This window comes from Aedes aegypti, chromosome 1 (genome assembly GCF_002204515.2).
Source record: "Aedes aegypti strain LVP_AGWG chromosome 1, AaegL5.0 Primary Assembly, whole genome shotgun sequence".
In the NCBI taxonomy this organism is placed as follows: domain Eukaryota; kingdom Metazoa; phylum Arthropoda; class Insecta; order Diptera; family Culicidae; genus Aedes; species Aedes aegypti.
Window position 1 is genome coordinate 1152510 of NC_035107.1, and position 19663 is coordinate 1172172.

Here is a 19663-nt window from a genome sequence, read left to right on the forward strand (position 1 = left end):
TTAGCGTGCAGGACTGAACAATAGGGTCCTAAGGCCCTGTCCCAATTTTAGTGCCAAACGCTTAAGTTTAGGCCAATAACACATGTTTACTCAATTTTCTAATGTTTTCCGTTGATTTGAGTCCAAAAAACATTTTTTTAGATTTTGTCACACCCCTTGGTTTAAACTCAAATTTTGGGTGCATTTTGTTTTCCGTGTCCCTTCCGAAATGTCAGATAGGAACAACCCCAGTGTTAAAGCTAAAACCCCTGTGGTGTTTTTGTCGACTAAGCGAACGTCAAACATGATCTTAAGTGTCAAGGTTCATTTATGGACCCAATTTTTAAATTAAATTTTAAACATGATATAGCCGTTATTTGAGCGGGAAAAATTGCTAAAGTAGTTGCAGTGAGATGCTCTTTCGTGTTATTGAATAAAACAAGATTTCATTAAAAATTTTAGGACCCAATTGGAGTGAAGCCAAAAATTTGGTGCTGGAGAAGGTGCTGATTTGACAGCTGGTGCTTTAAGCTGCAAACAACCCAAAATCCGTTGCGGAAGCGTACGCGTCTAAGTACATATTAGAAGGGTCGAGGAAGTTGTGAATGATATGAGCAGCGTTGCCAACCTTCCAGATTTGTCTGGAATATTCCAGATTTTTGAGGCCCCATTTTACAAAAATCTGGAAGATCCAGATAAAATTTTAAATGAATTTGTAAGGTTTTGTAAATAATTTGTAAGGTTCTGCATGTACGACATAAACGATCCAGACTTTTCCAGACAAATTTCCAAAATCTTCCAGATTTTTCAAAAATTGACTTGGCATCCCTGGATATGAGATCGGTTTTCTTTTTAATTCGCTGCAGTGTATATGGTAATGCAAGAGGAAGAGGAAGTAGAATGTATTACTATTGTTGTAATATTGAGGTTTCTATTAAGAGGTGTCGCCAATTTCGTTATCTAATATCACTCCTACCAGCACAGTTAATATTGACTTCGCAACACCAATCTGGATTTCGCCGGTCGGACTTCCGAAGCGAAGTTTTGAACGAACTAACTGTCATTGCTCTGCCGGCTCGGCTTTTATCTCGACTGTTTTTGAAAACAGTCCTACATCACGTCGACGGATGAAGTTTCATCACAGTGGAGGATTATTCAGTTCGAGCCCGCCAAAATCCTTCCGATTAAAAATGTGTTGGCGGTGCTTAAGGTGCAACTGTTTGCTATCCATAAATGATGATCAATTTTGTAGTTTTGGGGATGTGATATCGGTTCTACCGGACAGAGATGAACTGAAAGTGTATCAACATGCCTGTTGTTAGCAAGCATATGATCCGATAGATCACCAAATGACCGATATGATATAAAACAGAAAATCTTTCTTTTCAACGATAGTTTGAACATAGATTGTTCATGGATGCCAAGATGAGTCTATCGTGTGTTACCTTAAGTTCGTTGATAAAGAAGAGGAAATTGAGCGAAGTCCTCTTTCTGAATTTTATCGGGATCTAGCTGCGTGTCCACCACTACACACTTAAATTATTTCACCGACCTCAGTAAAATTTTTCGCCGAGAACCCAACAGCTGAGAATTCGGTAATTTTTAACGCCGAATCTCGGTACTTATTTTACCGAGATTTCGGCAATCCAAATTGTTTGCCGAGATCTCGGCGAATGTTACCGAGATTCGGTGAACGTTTACCGAGATCTCGGTAAAAGTTTTACCGAGAATCGTCAAATTTTTACCGAGATATCAGCTGTTGGGTTTTTGGCGAAACCGTTGAAGTGTGTATGGTTATTGGGCCTCTTACAGATTTCTATTGTTAGCAATTGTTTGAAAGTTTGGGTACGTTCATTAATTACGTCGCGCAAAAATCAGTAATTTTCAACCTTCAACTTTGTCATAAGATTTGTACGGATTTTAAAAAGCTATCGCACCCTTCACTTTCCAGCACTAAGATCAAATGGAATTTTTTGTTTGTTGTTTTCATACGGAAACGGTTTCCGTATGAAAACAATCCATAGCGTGCGAGTGCATGAAAGAGAAAAGAGATTGAACGTCAGATTGCCTTATACATGGAGCCACAAATCAACCCAACTTTGACTTCTTTTGACGCAATTCGGCCAAAGACACATTAAAGACCTCCATGTCCCTTGCAGTCTCCCAAAATTTCATGGCTCATAAGGTAATCTAGAATGCCGTGAAAAGTGTACTGCGATCTGTCAAACTTGGGTACCTTTTGCACTACCGAGGGATCAAATGCAGTACTTGAAGTGGTACCCAATCTGAGCCCGAGTGGGACGGACCTGATTCGGCTCTTCCGTGGGATAACCCAAATTTGGGTAAACTGATATATACCTATCTTTAGATTGTTTCCATTTAACAGCGGCAAAACAAACAACTCAGTGCAAAAAAAATCTACGCAGCGTTAGCTTTCGAAGTCTCCGTGATGGGTTAAAACAACTTAACGTTAGGTAAACTCGGAAGAACCTAAATTTGGCTTATTCCATTGAACTTCGACGCTGGTTCGGTGCGTCTCTCTCTGTTTTTGACTATATTGCTGTTGAGAGAGAGGCAAAACAACCCAACCGTGGGGAAATACTAAATGCAGTTTACCCAAATTTGAGTAAAAAGATTTTTTTTTGGGTAGTCTGATTTCTCCGTGTATGGATTGTTACATACTCCGTGATCCTTCCCAAAAAACAAGAAACATAATGGACCGATGCACGAGCTAACTACCTGACGTTTGAGCGGTGCCGTGTTATTTACGTAACCATAGGTCAGGAGAAGTGAATGAACTTGTCATTCATTTTCCTGTCAATTTTCATACAAAATCTACTTTTTCTCCGCTATAAATTCACTCTGGGTGAACCACTTCCCCTGGCCAATGGCAACGAGTGAATTCGGCACCGCTCAAACGTCAAATTAATGAACTCGTGCATGGACCGATGCACGAATTCACTAATTTGACGTTTGAGCGGTGCCGTATTCACTAGTTGCCATGGTCACGTAAATAATGAGGCACCGCTCAAACGTCAAATAGTGAACTCGTGCATCGGTCCATTGGTCCATTTATAGAAAAAAAAACACCTTGGCTAGTATGATGACAGTCTCTATTTTCAAATATATGAGCATTGTTAAGCGAAGTATGCACTTCAACAGAAAAGTAATCGAAATTATTACTTTTCTTGAGCGGAACAGCATACTTAGCTTAATTACTTATTTAGTTCCATTATGCTTCAAAGCTTCTGAGCCAGTATGTATAGTATTGCGCAATATATAGATTAATTTGTATAGTTGTCCTTTGCATTGCATTTTTTGTTAACCAAAACATTGATTTCATTAAATTTGTCAGGCGAAATTTGACGCTTCCGCAAGCAGCGTGACATGAACAGAGCTTAAAAATCACTAGCGCCACAACAAAGGTGGCAGGCTTCAAGAACTAGAGCTTTTTTCAGGGGGTTGTTTTTCCCAAATTTTTCTGTTGGGATGTATCGTACGTCGTCAGGAATATCTGTTTTAGCCACAGCTTTGAAAAAATTCAATTTGGACACTTCGCGATTTAAGCCAAATCTCGGAACGGCAGTTTTTCTGTACACCATTTGTGCAGAAAAAAATTGGGAGTCGCCATGTCAATTCGACCCAGGGGACTGACACGACTTTCATCCTGCATACATTTCGGCTCTTCCTCACATCGTTTTGGTACTTCGCGTTTTGGTACCCACTTTCTGTTCGGTTTGCCCTAACCTTGCTCCTGATTTTCGAGTATGCGGCTAGTGCTAGATTCTGGCAATTAAACATATCGCATTAAATCGTCGTATATTAATACGCTTTTCATTTGTTCATAATTTTGTTTATTGTTTTACGCACCAGTGAGGTATCATTGATGTCTCCTACCCATAAAAACTTTGTTTTGTCCATCCCAAAATAATCAAAACAAGAACACTGGATGCCATGTTGAATTGATGTTGGGTTGGTAATTATTGGCTCTTGCCACCCTCCTGATTCGACCCATCGTTTAGAATTTATAATTTTTTAATGTCAACTTTTGTCTGCTGTCAAAACAAACTCTTGAGATCACACTGAAACAAAATTTTATTTGTTTTTATGGAATTTTTACACCAAAATGCTAATATTTAGGTGTCCACTTTTTAAATGAACAGTCCTTAGTTGTTCGGCATTATCAACATTTTGGAAAACAGACAAGGGCAACCGGAAATAATGATCAATTTCACCCGAAATTATGGTATGCTGTATGATATCAAAAATGAGTTCAGTAGTTCATCTCAAGTATGCCACATACCACATTTTATATACACAATGACTACATGTAGGCTTAGCACCAGCGGCTTGTTTAGTACCGACAATTTCAACAGTATTAATACATCTTCAAAAAGTGTAAATATTTGTATGCAAAACTTATCCTAATAAAAATGGAATACCGTAAAACGGGGTAACTTTGATAATGCGGGTAACTTTGATATTGCGAGACCCACAACATATTAAACAAAATCACGAAGTTGCTGTTAATCAATTAATCAAAACGAATGCAAAAGTAAACAGTGTTAGTATGACACTTCATGTCAAAGCTATTTTCGTTGGAATCAAGTGTATTTGAGGATTTATATGCAAATATTGAAAATGTATAAGATTTTAGCATTTTTGCAACGCTTACAAACAATCTGTTCTAGAATCACTGTTTGATGAAGTCATAATAAGTTCGTCACTTATCCTTGACAGCCTATTTATAGTAGAACATGAATTCGATCTCAAATCTCTTAGCGAAAACCATTTTTACAAACTGGGACCATATTTGTAATCTAAGTCAGAAATTCACATATAGCGTTAAACGCCTAGAGGTATGCAACGCCCTATAAATGTTCCGTAATTCATTCAATTTTGTTCGATTTATACTCCATTATCAAAAATACCCCAAAACAGAAAACCGACTTTCGATTATATGTAAAGTTATAGATCCATTCAGAATAAATTTTTTGGCAATCTATCAAGTGCAATCGATAGCTAGGATGTTAATACTTGTTTTAAAAATATAAATTGTAATTCTTTGAAACATAATGCATAAATATTGAAGTTTTCTTCGAAAAAACTATCAAAGTTACCCCGTTTTACGGTAGTTCAAAATCATCATTAGACATCTGTAAACTAGAAAACATGGAATGTCTGTGGTGCCAACGAAACCTTCAGCATCCTTGGGAGGAAATGTTTTTGGTACCGACTTGATCAAATTCGCCTCTGTGATCAATTTACCCCCGGATAACGATAATACAGATACATTTGCAAGATTTTTTGTTCCATCATATAAATGTTCAAACTTTTAGGACTGTATTTAAGTAGGTACTATCTAAGTAAAATAATAAAAAATACTGTATGTTAAAAATGTTTTGAATTTTGAAAAATGGAAAAACAGATATTATAGAGTTATTAAAAGCTTAAAAGACCAACAATAAAATACACAACTTTTCATGAATTGTCAGGACTTAAAGTGTTCAGGACTTAGACCATGTTTTTGTTATCATTCGTTATGTATCAATCCAGATTATATGTTTGAAAATTGCACTATGCTTTTGAATTCGCGGAAGGAAATAAGGACGTGGTAGAAATAATCTAATAGTTAATTAATTTAATAACCATGCGGATTGGATTACCGAACAGCTCAATATAAGTGTCAGTTTAATCTAATAGTGTTTATTTTTAATCTAAAAGGCCAAAATACAGAGAATGACTAGCATTCAATAAAATTCAATTCTGAAGGATTTTGGAATTATACTGTGTGTATAAATTCAGATCATTGTTCCATAAATCAATAATGTTTATAACGGTCAACCCATCCTCTACGAAGAATGCTTAAATTATGCGATAGAAATGGTCCATGCATGTTTCCTGGACAAATTCTTGATCTGGTGCAATTTTTGTTGGGTCCAAGATCATTATGACATAAACGATGACCCGAAAAAAAAGAATTATTGTTTGCAAAAAATAATGACATTACTCCAAACAAGCATTTTTCCAGCAATGCACCAAAGATTTTGCCAAGAAGATTTTCAAGAAATAAACAAAATCTGCCCAAAAATACTTAAACGACTTTGCCTTCTATTCATCCATCGAAAAGTTCTCCATGAACTCATTAAGAATCTCACAAGAAATACGCTGGTGAATGGCAGGAACAATTCACTGTAAATCTCAGTGCGCATCGTACCTTCGTGCTGTGCGTACACGAGTTCTCTCTGCTCTTGGAAGTTTTCTTAAAAACTACCTAAAGCAATAAAACAGTACTTTTCAGTGCTACAAAAACAGTACTTTTCAATGCTAAAATTAAAAACGGTACTTTTCAGTGCTACTAAAACAGTACTTTTCAGTACTATTTTTTCTACTATTGATCCCTTTACGATCCTTGTTTGGACCCGTGCCTTCGATTTTTCGTTGGACCCGTTGGCGAAAGCTAGCGGTGGTAATCCTTCTTGGATACCGTCTTGGGGAAAAACCTCTTGAAGGTCACGTCTTCTTTCGTTTATTAACTAAACATGGTATCAACAACAAACAAAAGGAAGGGTGAATCTCTGAATTCACTACTTCCTTCCAAAAAAGTGGGTTTTAAAACTGTCACTACACGTGGCAAGAATGGAAGAAAGGACGAATGCTTTGCCCGAAATGCGAACTTTCTTCCAAGGGTGAAATGAATAATTGTATCGAAATGAGCAATCAGTTCGATGCTCTAGACAAATTTTCCGAACACCAAATCGAAGCAGCCTCTAGTCCAGGCTCTTTGATTCAAGTGAGGAAGCAAAGAGTGCCGCCTATCGTGGTCAGTTGTTCCGAATTTGGGGGATTTAGGCAGGAGATCTTGAACTCCATTAGGGGAATCAAGGTTTCCTTCCAAATCGCAAAGAAAGGAGACTGTCGCGTTTTGCCGGAAACTCTTAAAGATCGTGAGCTTCTTCTCAAACATCTTGAAGAGAAGAAGCACAAATTTTTTACTTATGACGACAAAACTGAACGTTTGTTCAAAGTTGTCTTGAAAGTGTTAACCGTGTTCAATAACGCAACCGACTACACCATGCATGCAGCCCTTCTGGCAACACTTCATTTCTATGCGTTTCTGTATTTCCGCTTTTGACAATAAATACTTCACTTCGAGTTTGACTACCTACGAGTACAAACGTGTTTTCCTTTCTCTCGTCCGGAGCCCTCGGTAAAGTTGTCCTTCTTGGTTTCGTTTTGTGTTGCGCCGGTCTTTTAGGTTATGGGCCCAGCAATGGATGACAAGACGAAGATTATCGCGTTCGACGGAAGTGGTTTCCACAATTGGAAATTCCGCTTGGAGACGGTTTTGGACATGCACGATTTGCTCGAATGTCTCCAGCGGGAAGTGGCGGAAATCGACGAGTTTCGCGTTGAGGCAAGCGATACGGCGGTGGTGCGTGCCGAAAAAGAAAGGAAAATCGCCGAGTGGAGAGTGAAAGAGAAGAAGTGCAAGTCAATAATTGTTCAGGCAATCAGTGACAATCAGTTAGAACTAATAAAAGATTGCCCTACGCCGAAACTGATTTGGGACAAGTTGAGAAGCGTCTTCGAACGACGCGGGGTCGCCGGACAATTATTTCTACGCAAACAGCTCCTGACATTGAAATATGTCGAGGGAGCAGGCACGAGCATGGCGGACCATTTGCTGCGCTTCGATAAGTTAATTCGCGAACTAAAGGGAAGCGGGGCTACGGTGGAGGAGGCGGACGCGGTATGCCATTTGCTGGTAACGCTGCCAGCGTCATTTGACTCCGTCGTCACAGCCATCGAGACGCTCCCGGGAGACATCACCATGGATTTTGTGAAAAAGCGCCTGTTAGATGTCGACATGAAGCGAAAAAATGTGTGTGCAGTGGACGATGCTTGTGGTAGTGAGAGCGGCGTGGCGATGGCGAGCAAACATGGACAGAAGAAAAGAATGAAATGCTACCAGTGCGGGAAAGTGGGCCACCGAAAGGCCGAGTGTCGTCAGCTCGATCGCGCGAACGTACAGCCGAAAGCGAATCACCAAAACAACCCGAACGCGAAGAGAGATGTGAACAGTCAAAAAGCGAACGTGGGAAAAGAAGAGGACAAACCCGAAATTGCTTTTCTGACAGCCGAAAACGATGAGTTTGTGCGTGTTGGTTGGTTTCTTGACTCCGGCGCGACCGAACACATGCTGTGTGATGCGAAATACTTTTCATCGATGCGAAAGCTCGACCCGCCGGTCGAAATCGTCGTCGCGAATGGACAGAAAGTGTCTGCCGAGTATTGTGGTGACGTCACGATGTACGCGGTGGTGGGCGAGATGGTGAAAAAGTGCGAGGCAAAGAACGTTTTGTACTTGCCCCGCCTGAGCTGCAACTTATTTTCAGTGAAACGAATTGCAAAATCGGGACTGCGAGTGTGTTTTGATGGTGAAAAGGCTGAGATTCTGCGAAACGACACTGTGGTGGCTGATGGACAGTTGCAAGGCAAGCTGTATGAGTTAAACATCTTCTGTAAGCGTAGTGAAATGGGATCGGCTCTAGTGACGGGAAAAGTGTCGCGAAATGCTGTGTTATGGCATCAACGATACGGCCACGTAGGCTGCGACAGCCTTCGCGAACTAGTGCGCTTCGACATGGTGAATGGATTGACGCTGACAAAATTCGACGCGGACGCGGTGGTGTGTGAACCGTGCTTGTCCGGAAAAATCGAGAGGCTACCGTTTGGATCGGTGGATGAACGGCGTTCGTCGCGGGTTTTAGAACTGATCCACAGTGACGTTTGTGGACCGATTACGCCTCATACGTGGAACGGAAAACGGTTCTTTGTCTCATTTACAGACGATTTCTCGCATTTTTCCGTTATTTACTTAATGGCAACAAAAGATGAAGTGATCGATCGTTTTCGCGAATACGAAGCGCTAGTGACGTCGCATTTCGGTACGCAGATCGCGAAGCTCCGAACGGACAATGGCGGCGAATACGTTAACGAAGAGATGCGTGCGTTTTGCCGGGAAAAAGGAATCGAAATGCAACTGACAGTGCCGTACACGCCGCAACAGAATGGCGTGGCGGAGCGCCTAAATCGTACGCTGATGGAACGGGCCAGGGCGCTTCTGGTGGAGAGTGGTTTTGGGAAAGAAATGTGGGGTGAAGCAACCTACACCGCCACGTACATAACGAACCGCTGCCCAACGTCAGCTGTGGTCGAAAACAAAACGCCGTTCGAGCTCTGGAATGGTCGCAAGCCGGACGTATCAAAGCTGAGGATTTTCGGAAGCACAGCGTATCTCCACATTCCGAAAGAGCGAAGAGCAAAGTTAGATCCGAAGTGCAAAAAGTTATACCATGTGGGATATACTGTGAATGGCTATCGCCTTTGGGATGCCGAGAAGAAGAAGATCGTGGTCGGAAGGGACATAGTGTTTGATGAGGACTCCCTGTACTGTGACAAGAAATTGGAAGAGAAGAAAAGTGTTCCTAAAGTGGTTGAACTTGTTTGTGACGATTTGGTGAACCGGAATACGGTGGAACCAGTGGATGCGGCTGGTTTGGAAGAAGATTCGGATTCGGAACAGGAAAACCAACAACCAGCGGATGTGAGGAGGAGTGATCGAGTTCGGCGACAGCCGGCGTGGTTCGACTGCTATGAATTAGCCGAAACCGCGTTGTGTGCCGAAAACTTCGTCGAGGATATCCCCAGTTCTGTGGAAGAGCTCCGCAAGCGGATCGATTGGCCGGAATGGCAAGCTGCCATCGCGGACGAGATGGCCTCCCTAATCAAAAATAAGACGTGGATTCTGACTTCGCTACCACCAGGTAAGAATCTTATCGATAGTAAATGGATCTTTAAGATCAAGCATAACGATGTAGGAGGAATCGATCGCTATAAAGCGCGATTAGTTGCGCGAGGGTTTTCCCAGCGCAAGGGATTTGATTATGACAGCACCTATTCCCCTGTGGCTGGGTTGACAACTCTGCGGGTGTTACTGGCCATTGCAAATCAAGAGCGAATGCATCTGCATCAACTTGATGTAAAGACTGCGTTCTTAAATGGCCACTTGGATCAAGAACTCTACATGCGCTTACCGAAAGAATTCGATTCTGGCGGCCTGGTAGCGAAGTTACAGAAGTCTTTATACGGGCTTAAACAGGCCTCTCGAGCCTGGAATTCCCGATTCCATGAATTCATTACGACCTTTGGATTCCGGCGCAGCGAGATCGACAACTGTCTGTATATTGCAACAATCGCTGGCCAATCGGTATTCCTAATTATTTATGTGGACGACATACTTATCGCTTGTCATTCACTGAACGTAATCGCCAAGCTAAAGGGAAAGTTGAAGGCCGAATTCGAAATGACCGATATTGGGGAGGTGCGTACGTTTCTGGGATTGACAATCGTGCGGCGACAGGATGAAGGCATCATGGAGATCGATCAGAGGCGATACCTGCAGCGACTTTTGGACCGATTTGGTATGGCCGATTGTAAACCGAAACAGACACCATTGGAGGCTAACTTGAAGCTGGAGAAATGTACCAACCAAAGCAAGTGCACTACCAAGCCCTACCGTGAACTCATCGGCTGCCTGAGTTATGTAGCAGTTACGTCACGCCCCGATATCTCAGCAGCTGTCAACTACTACAGTGCCTTTCAAAGCTGCGCCAGTGACGAGCATTGGAACCATGCAAAGCGTATACTGCGGTACATAAAAGGAACCCTCGATTACAAACTGGTCTTCAGACGCAACGAAGGCAGTGCATTGGTAGAAGGATATGCCGACTCGGACTGGGCCGGCGACACAGGGGATCGTAAATCCCAATCCGGATTCGTGTTCCAGGTTTACAAGTCGACCGTATCTTGGACAGCGCAAAAGCAGAAGACAGTGGCCCTTTCGTCTGCTGAGGCCGAATTCATCTCTTTGAGCGGCGCGGTAAAGGAGGCGATCTGGTTGAGGATGCTGCTAAAGGACTTCCAGCAAGACGTTGATGGTCCTACGGTTATCCACGAAGATAATCAAGCTTGTATCACCGTGGCGGAAGACGACAAGATGACGAAACGCTTGAAGCACATCGACGTGCGCTACCGTTTCGTACAAGATGAAGTGCAGAGAAGAACAGTTCGTTTGAAATATGTAGCATCAGAAGAACAAATGGCGGACATTATGACCAAAGGTCTTACTAGAGTACAATTTGAAAAATTACGTGAATTGCTAGGTGTATCGGCTTGAAGGGGGGTGTTAACCGTGTTCAATAACGCAACCGACTACACCATGCATGCAGCCCTTCTGGCAACACTTCATTTCTATGCGTTTCTGTATTTCCGCTTTTGACAATAAATACTTCACTTCGAGTTTGACTACCTACGAGTACAAACGTGTTTTCCTTTCTCTCGTCCGGAGCCCTCGGTAAAGTTGTCCTTCTTGGTTTCGTTTTGTGTTGCGCCGGTCTTTTAGAAAGGTCTCTCAAGTGACTATAAATCACCTGAAGAGATCAAAAATGGAATAAATGATATACTTGGATTTTCCCCAGTCCAAGTAATCATTATGAAAAAGATAACCCAATCTGGCATTGTTCGGAAAGGGCTTTCTCAAGAATTTTATTTAGTTCACTTTAACAAAAAAGAACTAAATAATATTAAAGCTTTAGAAAAAGCAAAACTTTTGTTTGATGTCCGTGTGACATGGGAACATTTCCAGAAACCTGGAGGAAATTACCAGAACCCCACTCAGTGCCGTCGGTGCCAAAAGTGGGGTCATGGTACAAAAAATTGTCGCATGGATGCTAAATGCATTATTTGCGGAGGTTCTTCTCACGCCAAGGACGTCTGTCCAGTGAAGGAAGATACCACCAAGTTCATATGCTCTAATTGCGGGGCTAATCATAAGTCAACTTTTTGGAATTGCCCTTCACGCAAGAGAGTCATTGAGGCTCATGCCAGGCAGATGAAAGATAATATCCGTTACGATAACGGTCGTTTCCGGAATTTGCCTGGTAGAGTATCGAACAATACCCATTTTTCAGTTAACGATCGCTTGATTAGGAATCATACCCATCAGGAAGATCATAATCATGCTCATTCACAAACTAATTTTATTCCGTCGTGTGGCATCTCTGCATCTTCATTCACCCATTCTGCTATCAATATATCAACACATGAATCCTCCAGGGCAAGCACTCTTTGCTTTGCCAAGAATACGAAACCTACTTTCTAGCAAAACAATAAATTACAGAACACACTTGACATTCTTCTGCTTCGACCCACATCTGGTAAAAGTAGAACAATGCTGAATGTGTCTTTTCACCCTTACTCAATTTACAAACATTACCATTACGTCTATGTCTCTTCCGCACCATATGCGTAACAGACGACGCAACGTTTAATGTTTATGACCAATTGAAATCCGAAGCGGCGAGTTGTTAAAACATCGCCTAGTACATGTTTTCAAAACCTTTTCCTTCGTTCCATGTAAGCTCCAAACTTCTCTGACAAATTCTAGATATAAGCAAACTTCTATGTATAGGTGAAGCAAACTAAACTATGTAACTTTATAAAAACCATTTGAAATGAAATATACGAGAGATTCTTACATCAGACACCGTTGAGACTAGTGCCTTCTCCGAAAGTACACACGCCACATGGCGAACCGTCGACAGTCTTGATGGTAAATTAGTAGAATCTAAGTTTAAATCCAGTCACGTCAGATTTCAGAAGATAGTAGTCACGTTAGATTGAAACCGAAGTACGAAGTTAAAGCGCGAAGTTAAAGTGCGAAGTTTAAGTGCGAAGTTAAAGTGCAAAGTATAAACTTCAAAAATACACTTGCAAAATGTCGTGGCTTTTCGGGGACACCTACGTGCAACAATCGATGAACTCGGTAGAGATCAAAGTTATCGCTGGTGTAGCGGTAGGTTTATTGGCATTAGCCGTAGTATACGGAGCTTTGCGTCTCCACGGCAAATTTATGAAAGCCAAGATAGAGCGAACAACTCGCAAAGAAGTAAGATTGAACAATTCGGTGGTAGTGTAAACCAAAAGTGATGGAGGTGGTTTAAGAAAAACAATTCCGTGAACATTGAACATTCCAGCTTAAGCTGAACAGTGATAAAAAAGGGTAAAATACCCAAAATTAAAAATATTAATCGAGCAGCAGTACCAATCCATGAATAGCAGCGGAGGCGGAATGCAGTGTGCAGCACCAGAAATGAACGACACTGAGTAGCAGCAGCAGCGACGAAAAGGTAAATAAAAGGAAAATTAAACCCAGCGCAAAGCGCGATGAGACCAAGAAGCGCATGGAAGGAGTGAAGAAAAGTGAAACTAAATACGATTTTATTGATACATGAGATATGAATGAACATGATTTTTTTTTTGTTTCTGAACTAAGTGTGGATTTTCATTTAATGTACAAAATCATTATTTAAAGTGTTTAATTCGTTTTGCGAAAAATAGGTCGATGAATATGAACAACATGAATACATACAAATAAATGGAACAGATAGAATTTGAATTCTCAATACTAAAGAATATTAGAAATAATTTATTAAAAAAGCCGAAAAATAGAATTTACACAAGGAGCACAATTTTGAATAAATTAAAAGAAACTAAGGAAGCACATGATAATATAAGTGATATATTAACAATTTTGGAGACAGATTTGGATATCGAAACCTTTAATAAAATTAACAAGAAAGCAAAGGAAATTTCTAGCGCAATTTATTTGCAGTTGCATCAGATGTTAGTAACTTCCACAACATCTAGCAAATTTAAAACTTATGCCATTCTTGTATTTAGTGTAGTGAGATTCAGGAAAACTTTTACGATGGCCAATGTTGAAATAATCAAAACGGTGAGTACATTGATGCCTTCTTATGATGGATCAATGGACAAACTAGATAGTACAATTGATGCTTTAGAAGTCATAGAAACTTTGGTAACCGATGCAAACCGAGCTACCATTATAAACGTTATTTTAACCAAATTAAGTGGCAGAGCACGACACACATTTGTTGTGAAGCCAGCAGATTTACAAGAGTTAAAAACCAAACTTAAAGCAGTGGTAACGGTTACACCACCCGAAACAATAATTTCAAAAATGATCGCGACTAAACAAAAAACTGATTTAGCAACATTCACAACGGAAATTGAATCACTTGCGACTCAACTTGAAAACGCCTATATTTCAAAAAAGATTCCAAATGACGTAGCAAAAGAGTTATCTACAAAAGAAGCTATTAAACACATGGCTTCTGGCCTGAAAAATGAAAAGACGGCTCTCATTTTACAAGCTGGAACATTCAACCAGCTGGCCGAAGCAATAAACAAAATACACGAAGTGAACCCCACATGCGAAGCCAATGTAATGTGCAGCAAACCGAAATGCAAACAAACCGAGTCAGTCTAATGAGACTTGGATGAGCAGAAATGCACCATACAACCAAAAAAGGTTTGGCAACAGGTACTCAAACCAACGTTTCAATCCAAATAGCCAAGGTAGGTCAAGTTCGCGACATCAGCAGTATGGTCATAGATATGAAGGTCGAAATGATGATCGACAGAGTTTTTCTAGAAGGCAGAATTTTAACCATACTCAGCAAGGTCACTACAGCCACCAACCAAATGGTCACTGGCGTAGTAACAACAATAATAACAACCATAACTGCAACACTGATCGCAACGATCGTAATGTTTACTCTACGGAAAACGGGCGCGGGCCAGCTGCAACTCCCCAGGCCAGCTGTGCCGTGCCAATGAACCAACAAGGGGAAACCCGACACCAAGCAACAAATCCAATACAGCAAGTGCAACGCACAAACAACCAATGAATGTATATAATTGCAATATTAACTATTCAAATTTTGTAACACTAAAATTAGAAATGTGTGAAAAACCTGTCACATTAATTGTTGACACCGGAGCTGATGTTTCATTAATTAAGGAGAACGTATTGAAACATCTTACCAATATATATATAAAACAGAATTGTATTATTAATGGAGTGACGGATGGAAAACTTGAGACCATCGGATGTACATATACGAATATTCTTTTAAACAACGTTCAAATACCACATACATTTCAAGCGGTCACTAAAGACTTTCCTATTTTTGCTGATGGAATTCTTGGCCGTGATTTTCTAATTAATTATGAATGTAATATATGTCTCAAAACATGGCTTTTAACATTTGAATATAATCATGAAAAATTCGAGATACCAATTCAAGATAAATACAACGACCATTTCATTATACCCCCTCGATGTCAAATTATTAAACAAATAAACTTAATAAATGTCACCAAAGAAAGTGTTGTACTTTCAAAGCAAATTAAACCAGGAGTATTTTACTCTAACGGATTAATAGATAAAGATACTCAATATATAAACATAATGAACGTCAATAATTGTTCTGAAAAAATTTCAATGAATGATGTATTATCAAATATCAAAATTTTAGATTCGAGTGAATTTGAAAAAGTTAATAATAAAATCACCCGAAAAAGTAATAAAAACAGAGTCGTTAAATTGAAAGAAGAATTGAATCTAACACAAGTATCAGATGATATTAAACCACAATTAGTGAAACTGTGCACAACTTATAACGATATTTTTGCTCTAGAGAATGATTCTCTAAGTACGAATAATTTTTACAAACAAAAAATAACTATGGAAGATGAAAGCCCTGTTTACATAAAAAATTATCGCATACCAGAGGCTCATAAAATTGAAGTTGACAAACAGATTGATAAAATGCTTAATGAAAAAATTATACAACCTTCGGTATCTCCATACAATTCACCAATTCTGTTGGTACCGAAAAAATCTAACTCTGACGAAAAGAAATGGAGGTTGGTGATAGATTTTCGCCAACTAAACAAGAAAATAATTGCGGATAAATTTCCACTTCCGCGTATCGATGAAATTCTTGACAATTTGGGCAGAGCGAAATATTTTACAACGCTTGACCTTATGTCAGGATTTCATCAAATTGAGCTAGATGAAAATTCAAAAAAATATACCGCATTTTCTAGTTCTTCAGGACATTACGAATTTAATCGTTTACCTTTTGGGTTGAATATATCACCCAATAGCTTCCAACGAATGATGACAATCGCTCTGAGTGGTTTACCACCAGAGTGTGCGTTTCTATATATCGATGATATTATTGTGGTGGGATGTTCAATAAATCATCATTTGAAAAATTTAACTATGGTTTTTGAAAAACTTAGACAGTATAATTTGAAATTAAACCCATCGAAATGTCATTTTTTTAGTAGTGATGTCACTTATTTAGGACATCATATTACGGATAAAGGTATTTCACCTGACCCTTCAAAATATTTTACTATTGAAAAATATCCAACACCGTCAAATACTGATGATGTAAGACGTTTCGTAGCGTTTTGCAATTATTATAGACGATTTATTCAAAACTTTGCTGAAATAGCACATCCTTTAAACAAATTATTAAGAAAAAATGTAAAATTTAACTGGTCAACTGAATGTAAAACAGCATTTGAAACACTTAAATCCCAACTCTTATCACCACAAATTTTACAGTTTCCAAATTTCAAGAAACAATTTATCTTAATAACTGATGCCTCTAAAGTGGCATGCGGTGCAATACTAGCACAAAAGTATGATGATGTCGATTTACCTATTGCATACGCCAGCAAAGCGTTTACAAAAGGTGAATCTAACAAGTCTACTATTGAGCAGGAATTAACTGCAATCCATTGGGCAATTACACATTTTAGACCATATTTATATGGAAGAAAATTTCTCGTTAAAACGGATCACAGACCGTTAGTGTATCTGTTTTCTATGAGGAATCCATCGTCAAAATTAACCAGGATGCGTTTAGAACTCGAAGAATATGATTTCGAAGTTCAGTATGTACAAGGCAAAACCAACGTAGGTGCCGACGCGTTATCTAGAATCAATATAGATTCTGAAACATTAAAAAATTTACAAATTTTAAGAGTCGAAACGAGAGCACAGAAAAAACAAAAGGTTCAACAATTAAGTAATGAACAACAAACAAATGTGATTCTAGATGATGAGCCTGATCAACTCAAAATTTTTGAATCACTTAACATCAACGAGATATACGAATTACCCAAACTTACCATCGAAAAGACGTCTAATATTAAAAACCATGGTATAATGTGCAAAATTATGAACAAAAATTCAATAAGGAGTTGGCTCGAGCGCCATTTATTCCTCTGAAAATCAACAAAATGAAGGAAACCCTAGGTAAACTCTTAACGAAAATTGATGAAAAAGCGCACAAGTTAAAAATTACACGGATAGCTCTAGCGTTATCCAGTACAATTTTTAAAATGATGAGTATAAACGAATTTAAAAGAGCATGCAACCAACATCTTCGTTTTATACAAATTTTACTATATGAACCCCAGCAAGAGGTTGACAACAAAAATGAAATCGCGAAAATTATACAAGAAAATCATGATTCCGCAATTGGTGGACATACTGGTATAAACAGACTATACAAAAAACTGAAAATTTTTATATTTGGCCCAACATGAAAAATACAATTAAAAATTACATTAATAATTGCATTAAATGTAAACAAAATAAACATTCTTCCAAAACTTATGAAAAATTTGAAATTACTTCAACTCCCCAGAAACCGTTTTCAATAATAGCTATGGACACTATCGGTCCATTTACTAAATCAAACTCAGGTAATAGATACGCATTAACTATTCAATGCGACTTTTCAAAGTATATTATAGTCAAACCGATTCCAGATAAACAGGCTGAAACATTAGCTAAAGCATTTATTGAAAACTGCATTTTAATTTATGGTTCTCCATCCATTATACGAACGGATCAAGGAACTGAGTATAAAAACGAAGTTTTCAATAATATCAATCAAATGTTACAAATTACACATAATTTTTCAACTCCGTATCATCCAGAAACAATTGGTAGTCTAGAGAGAAATCATCGTTGTCTAAATGAGTTTGTAAGACAATTTGTCAATGAGTCACATAATGATTGGGATGATTGGTTGTCTTATTATGCATTTTGTTACAACACGACTCCTCACTCTGATTTTCCATATACACCATTTGAACTTATATTTGGAAGAACAGCAACGCTACCAAATAATCTAAAAAATCCTAAAGAAATTGAACCAATATATAATTATGAACAATACTACTCAGAACTGAAATTCAAAATGAAAACTGCAGCACAGAGAACACAAGAATTAATTAACAAAGCAAAACTTAAAAGACAACAAAACCAAGAAAATATTGCAAAAGCATCGTCAATCAAAAAAGGAGATTATGTTATGATAGAAAATGAGAATAGGTCAAAACTCGATAAAATTTATAAAGGTCCATATAAAGTAACAGAGATAAATCATCCAAATGTAACGATATTTGACGATAACAAAAATCAATATTACACAATCCACAAAAATAAATTAGTTAAATTCAAATAAAACAGAAAACAATTTTTTTCCTTAAGTAAGCATAGAATAGTATATTTTCAACTACTAAACTCAATTTTAAATCAACATTTATAGTTATTAAATACATACCAATCAATTACTATATTCATTATAAAACTTTTATAAATGCAAAGATTTTTGGAGCTTGAATTTTAAAAAAACTAAAATGATCTCGCGATACTCAATCATTTTTCTCTTAGGGGGAAGGTGTGGCATCTCTGCATCTTCATTCACCCATTCTGCTATCAATATATCAACACATGAATCCTCCAGGGCAAGCACTCTTTGCTTTGCCAAGAATACGAAACCTACTTTCTAGCAAAACAATAAATTACAGAACACACTTGACATTCTTCTGCTTCGACCCACATCTGGTAAAAGTAGAACAATGCTGAATGTGTCTTTTCACCCTTACTCAATTTACAAACATTACCATTACGTCTATGTCTCTTCCGCACCATATGCGTAACAGACGACGCAACGTTTAATGTTTATGACCAATTGAAATCCGAAGCGGCGAGTTGTTAAAACATCGCCTAGTACATGTTTTCAAAACCTTTTCCTTCGTTCCATGTAAGCTCCAAACTTCTCTGACAAATTCTAGATATAAGCAAACTTCTATGTATAGGTGAAGCAAACTAAACTATGTAACTTTATAAAAACCATTTGAAATGAAATATACGAGAGATTCTTACATCAGACACCGTTGAGACTAGTGCCTTCTCCGAAAGTACACACGCCACAGTCGGATAGCCGTTCGAATCTTTCAATTTTGAAAAACCCACGGAAAATCCTTTGCCGATATCGTAGCAGGAAATTTGAACTCCTCCCCTATTCGTACGATGAGTACCCATTATACTTGTTTCAAATCAAATGGAAAAAACCCTACCGCCACAGGTAACTCCGCTTCTTCGTCTACCGGAAATTCCAATGGGAAATCACATGACATGTCTGCCTCTGATTTTAATTTTCTAACTGAACAATTGAATCTAATGATTGATGCAATGTTCAAAGCCACCACTATGACTGAAGCAGTCCAAGTAGGTGTAAAATTTACAAATCAAATTGTTATTGGATTACGTTTTTCTAATGGATCCAAATAATAATTTAAATATTTTAAATTGGAATGCTCGTTCTCTGAATGGTAAAGAGGACGAGATGTTTAATTTTCTTACGGTTAATAACGTGCA